Genomic DNA, 6,056 nt, shown 5'->3' with positions numbered 1-6,056 from the left:
TGGGGGGGGCGGGGGACGGGGGAGAGGGAGGGGGAGGGAAGGGGATGTGGGAGGGGGAGGGGGCGGTGGCGGAGGGATGGGGGAGGGGGAACCCCGGAGAGGGGAGGAGGGAGGGAGCTGCTTCTGGGGGGCTGACAGAGCCTGGAGAGCGGATGTGAGCGGGACGGGAAGGAAAAGGGGGTCTCGGATAGGGCCCAGAGAGAACTGAGGGGTGGGGTCTCTCTCAAGATTACGGAGGCCGGGGACTGGCCGCGCCACTTGGGGGGACGGGACCCCCTTCTTTGCTCCCCGGGGCAGAGGGCCTAGCCCCCCAGACCCTGCCCGGGGCGGGGGGCCGGAGGAACGGGGCCGGAGATGGGAGGCGGAGGCGGCCGCTAGTGGGGACCCGGGGGGCGGCGAGCGCGGGCGGCAGCGGTGGCTGGGCTGGCGGTGGCTGCTGGCCCGAGCATCTTCTTCCCGGAGGCTCCCACAGCGGCCTGGCCCCTCCCACCCGCGCAAGGTCACGCCCATGCAGGTCAGGGCCACGCCCTTCGACGCCCCATTGGCCTGTCCTTGAATCCTGGACCACGCCCCCTGAGTTGACCACGCCCCTCCCCGCAGCTACGAGAGGGACCAGGCTACCCCAGGCTGCAGTAAGGACCCTGGGCTCCTCCACACCTTCCCCACCCCTCGCCTGTAATGAGCGTTTATTGAACAAGTACTTACCATGTGCCAGGTCCGCTTCTAAGTAAGCACTTCACAAACATTATCACATTTAATTCCTAGAGCAACCGACTCTGTGAGGTACTCCCGTTACCCCCGTTTTACAGATGAGGAAACTGAGCCTCAGCCACTTGACATCACTGGGTTGCTAAAAGAAATCCCACTTCACATGTCTCCCACCCCCGACAGCTGGGAAATTGCTCCTCAAATCTTTCATCTATCCCTTGAAGAATCGACACAGAGTTACTGCAAGGGCTTAGGGGATTGAGTTCAATGAACACCTGACTTACAAAATGTAGTGCTTGAGCCTAGCACCCAAATGACACTCAATTCAGTCAATGGCACTTATGAACCTACAAAGTGCCAGGCACTGTCCCAAACACTGGGATACAACAGGGGACAAAACAGTCTTGGCCCTTAAAGAGTAAGTATTACTATTCATGTCATTAAGAAAACCTGATTTTCAGATGACAGATGGAGGCCCAGGATATGCAGTGTGGCTTGTCCAAGGTTGTATAGGTAGACAGAGGGAAAACTGGGTTTCAAACATAGGCCAAGCTTAATTTCAGAGCCCAAAGTCACTGGAAGTAGGGGCCCCTTCCTTAGAATGGATCATTGCTAATATTTAATTTTGTCTGATACATGAATTTTCTTCTCCCTGGATTTCTGGTCTCCAAGGATCCTTTTTCCTTCCTAGGTCAGCCAGAGGCAAGATTAGGCTCAGAGGGGGCCTGGATGGGGGTAATTGGGGCAGCTGGGGGGGCCCCTCCCTCTGCTCCATCCCACTACTGTCCCTCCCTTGCCACGCTCTCAGGTCCCCAGGATGGGGAGGGTAGCAGATGGCCTGGGGTGGATGGGGTGGCCGCCCATCTGTCCCCTCCCCCCCATTGTCCCCAGAGTCAAGGGGGATGGGAGGGGGTTGTGGTCCACTGCAGTCTGGATCCTCCCCCTCCATCTTCTTGGAGGGAGCTGAGGAGCTGGTTGCCATGGAGACAGAGAAGAGGCAGAGGGATGCAGGGAGATACTGGGGTCAGGCAGAGATCCACACCTTAGACCTTTGAGTCACATGTAGTCACACCACACAGGTATATATATCCCAACATCCGTGGAGTAAGGTGTGAAATTCCCCCCAACACACAGAGTCACACAGGCCCCCCTGCAGACACACAGGTGCACACTCAACAATTTTACACAGGCACACTCTGATGTATGAAGAAGACTCACAGGGAATAGGCATACACACACATACACACATACCCATAATGCATAGTGCACATTCACTCATGTGAATGTGCATTATGCATTATGCACATTCACAAAGCCACGCCACAGGTTCTTATGCACAAATGGATACATAATCTAATATCTGAGTATGTCCCAGGTGCACCTATTCAGAGTCAGAACAAATCCACACTTGGCCACACACATGATGAGAAGTTACACATACAGGATCAAAGCTACAAGACATACACAACCTATGTTACATAAGGCATACATGTTAGTGACGTGATATATAGACTGACAGACTCAATTGTGTCTTCCACACTAATTGGGGAATCACACACATTTAGATGCATGGCCCACGTAGACTAATGCACAAAATGCATGGGACCTCGCAGGCCACTCAGCAACACACACGGCACACATGGAGTCCGGGTGCTGCTCAGCCCCCACCCTCAAGTCATGCCTGCAGCCCCAGTTCCACACACACCCCCCAAGCCCTCCCATTTGGACACACACAACAGCACGGTCGGTCACGCACTCACACTCACACACAAACACAAACCTCCTCCTAGATATTTTTAAACCCAGGCTAGTTCTGCTGCTATGGCAACCGCCCCAAACCCATTGCCATAGCAACACAACGTCAGCCTTCCAAGCACCAAATCCTGGGGGATTGCAGGGCCCCAATCAGAGGCCGGTGCAGGGGGAGGCTGCACCCTCTGCCATCATCTGTGCCACCCCAGTACCCCCACCCTAGAGACTTTAGGGAAGCAGTCACCCTAGGCTGGGCAGGGGCTGGAACCAGGGATACAAGACCCCCAGACTAGGCTGGAGGCAAGGGCAGCTCTCAACTTGCTTTCTCCTCCTGCCCCACCAGAGCTTTATGGAGGGGCTCATGGGACAAAAGTCAGCCTGCACTGGACACACACAAGCCTGGCTTTGAAACCTGGCTCTGCCATTTACAGGCTGTGTGACTTGGGCATGTCCTTACCCTCTCTGAGTCTCCTGTTCCTTAATTCGGAAAATGTCGTTGCTGCTGATACTAACGTCCCGAAGGACTATTGTGACTAGGTGGTTAAAAGCCCAGGCAGATCTGCATCTAAATTCTGACTCTCCTGCTTCCTAGCTGTGCGAACTCAGGCAAGGGCCTCCCTTTCTCTGCGACAAACTTGGGGGGCAAATAGTAGTCTAATTACATAGAGATGTTGGGAAGATTCCCAACCAAGGGGTGTGGCCACTGATCTAAGAACTTTACACTTATCCCAACTTATTTAAGTCTTGAGCATGGCTTTATGGGTAGTTACTATTATTATTCCTATTTTGCAGTAAAGGAAACTGAGGTTCAGCGAGCTTGCCTCAGATCACACAGCTACAAAGTTTTGAAGCATGAGATTTGAACCCAGACAGTCGAAGATGCGTCCTTAGCCATTTCTCTCTCTTGCCTCTCAAAGAGGGGAGTTTGGAGAAGAGTGATAGAATGGTGGATTCTTGGAAATGCTTTCTGGCCTCGATTTTCTAGCCTGCAAAATGGGGGTTCAACCAGTACTGCTGGCTGGGATGTTGAAGGATCTCTGAGGCAGCTTGCACCTGGAGGCTCTGGGGATGAGCTGGCACAGCTGAGTTCTTTGTGTAGGTGGGGAGCAGACTAGGAGGGGCAGGGCCAGTGGGCGAGTGGGCAGGCTCAGGGAGGGAGGTTGGCTGGGACTCAGGCCCTGCTCTCCTCCTTCCCAGCCTGGTGACCTCAGGCATGGGCTTTCTTCAGTATGAGCCTCAGTCTCACCATCTGTCAACTGGGAATCATTAACAGTGCTTGGGGTGTGGCCGGGAGTCCAAGACCAAAGCAGATAAAATCACTTGGCATGGGTCCCAGCAAAGAGAGAAATCTAAGCTGATATTAACATCATCCATCCAGTCTGTACATGGGATTTAGGAGAGGCAGTTCTGTGTAGTGCAGGGTTTGGCAAAATGTTTCGACCCACAGTAAGAAATACATTTACATCATGATTCCAAGGCATATGACACTGAAACAAATGTTTCTTTTTTTTTTAAATTTTATTTGTATTTTGGCTGCGTTGGGTCTTCCTTGTTGCGCGAGGGTTTTCTTTAGTTGCGGCGAGTGGGAGTTACTCTTCGGTGTGGTGTGCGGGCTTCTCATTGGCGTGGCTTCTCTTCTTGAGGAGCACGGGCTCTAGGCACACAGGCTCAGTAGTTGTGGTGCAAGGGCTCAGTTGCTCCGCAGCACGTGGGATCTTCCCGGACCGGGGATCAAACCCGTGTCCCCTGCATTGGCAGGCAGATTCTCAACTACTGCGCCACCAGGGAAGTCCCCAAAAGTTTCTTGAAATCATACTTCACCTATACCTTAGTCTATACTATGTCTATACTATGTGCACAGACTCTGATCTAGTCTAGGCTACTGAAAAATGCTGGTTGATTTCACAGTCCACTAACCAGTTGTGACACACAGTATGGAAAACCCTGGAGTGGAGGTTACGAGGTGGAATCCTGGAATCGTTGGAGGATTTTAAGCAGGGGAGTGACATGGGCATCAAAGGGGCAATGGAGGGGAAGGAGCCAGCCTGGGGGCTGGGACTGAGCCAGAACAGACTCCAGGGAGGAGGGGTTCTTTGCCTGGACCCCAGTAGGGCCAGGAGAGATGGACGGGTGTGATCAGAACCCAACATACAGGGCTTCCCTGGTGGCGCAGTGGTTAAGAATCCGCCTGCCAATGCAGGGGACACAGGTTCGAGCCCTGGTCCGGGAAGATCCCACGTGCTGTGGAGCAACTAAGCCCGTGCGCCACAACTACTGAGCCGGAGCTCTAGAGCCTGCAAGCCACAACGACTGAAGCCAGTGAGCCACAACTACTGAAGCCAGTGAGCCACAACTACCGAAGCCCGCGCACCCAGAGCCCGTGCTCCACAAGAGAAGCCACCACAATAAGAAGCCCGCGCACCACAATGAAGAGTAGCCCCCGCTTGCCGCAACTAGAGAAAGCCCGTGCGCAGCAACAAAAACCCAATGCAGCCAAAAATAAATAAATAAATAAATAAAATTAAAAAAAAAAAAAAAGAACCCAACATACAGAGCAGTTAACGCAGGGTATCGCACACAACGTATAGTAGCTACAAGTGTCAACCCTAAAGGCAGATCCTCACTCATCCATCTAACAAAAAAATTTTTGAGCACTTACTATATGTTGGGCATTGTTCTAGGCACTGGACATATGGCAGTAAACAAAACAGACACAAATTCCTGACCTCATGAGCTCACATTCTGGAGGTAGACAATAAACAAGCAAAAGAAGTAAAACAGTCTGTTTGATGATGGTAAATGCCATGAAGAAAAATACATTAAGGAAGGGGGATGGGGGATTGGGGTGCAGGGGAATGGAGGGAGGCTGCAGTTTGTTTGGTTTTGTTTGTTTGTTTGTTTTGGCCGAGCAGCGCAGCTTGTGGGATCTTAGTTCCCCGGCCAGGGACCGAACCTGGGCCCTCAGCAGTGAGAGTGTGGAGTCCTAACCACTGGACCACCAGGGAATTCCCTGCAGTTTTAAACAGAGTGACAAGGAAGGCTTCGCTTGAGGGGGTGACATTTGAGCAGAATATGAAGGAGGTGAGGGAGTGGGCCATGTGGGTCTCTGGGGGAAGAGCAGGTGCAAAGGCCCTGAGGCTGGAGTGCACCTGGTCTGTTGGAGGAAGAAGGAGGAGCCCAGGGAAGCTAGAGAAGAGTGGGGAGGGGAGAGCAGGAGGGATGGGGCCAGAGAGTTAGGCAGGGAACACACTGTATCTGCCTTGAGGGCCACTGTAAAGACTTAGCTTTGACTCTGAGTGAGATGGGCAGCTTGGGAGGGTTTTGAGGAAAGATCTCAGTTGACTTAGGTTTTATCACAAGATCCTTCTGGCTGCACGTGAAGAACACTATGTGGGGGGCTGGGGTAGAAGTAAGGAGCCCAATGAGGAGGTGAGAAGTGCTGGTGGCTGGACCAGGGCGGTAGATAGCAGTGCAGCTGGGGAGACATCACTGGAGTCCTAGGTCTCCCACGTGACTTTGGGCAAACCATTTCACCTCTCCAGAGCCTCAGTTTCCCCATTTACAAATGGGAATGATAATAAAGCACCCACCTCTCA

Source organism: Balaenoptera musculus, chromosome 19, assembly GCF_009873245.2.
Source record: "Balaenoptera musculus isolate JJ_BM4_2016_0621 chromosome 19, mBalMus1.pri.v3, whole genome shotgun sequence".
Classification (NCBI taxonomy): domain Eukaryota; kingdom Metazoa; phylum Chordata; class Mammalia; order Artiodactyla; family Balaenopteridae; genus Balaenoptera; species Balaenoptera musculus.
The sequence above is the reverse complement of the archived record's forward strand: the minus strand, read 5'-3'. Positions refer to the sequence as shown.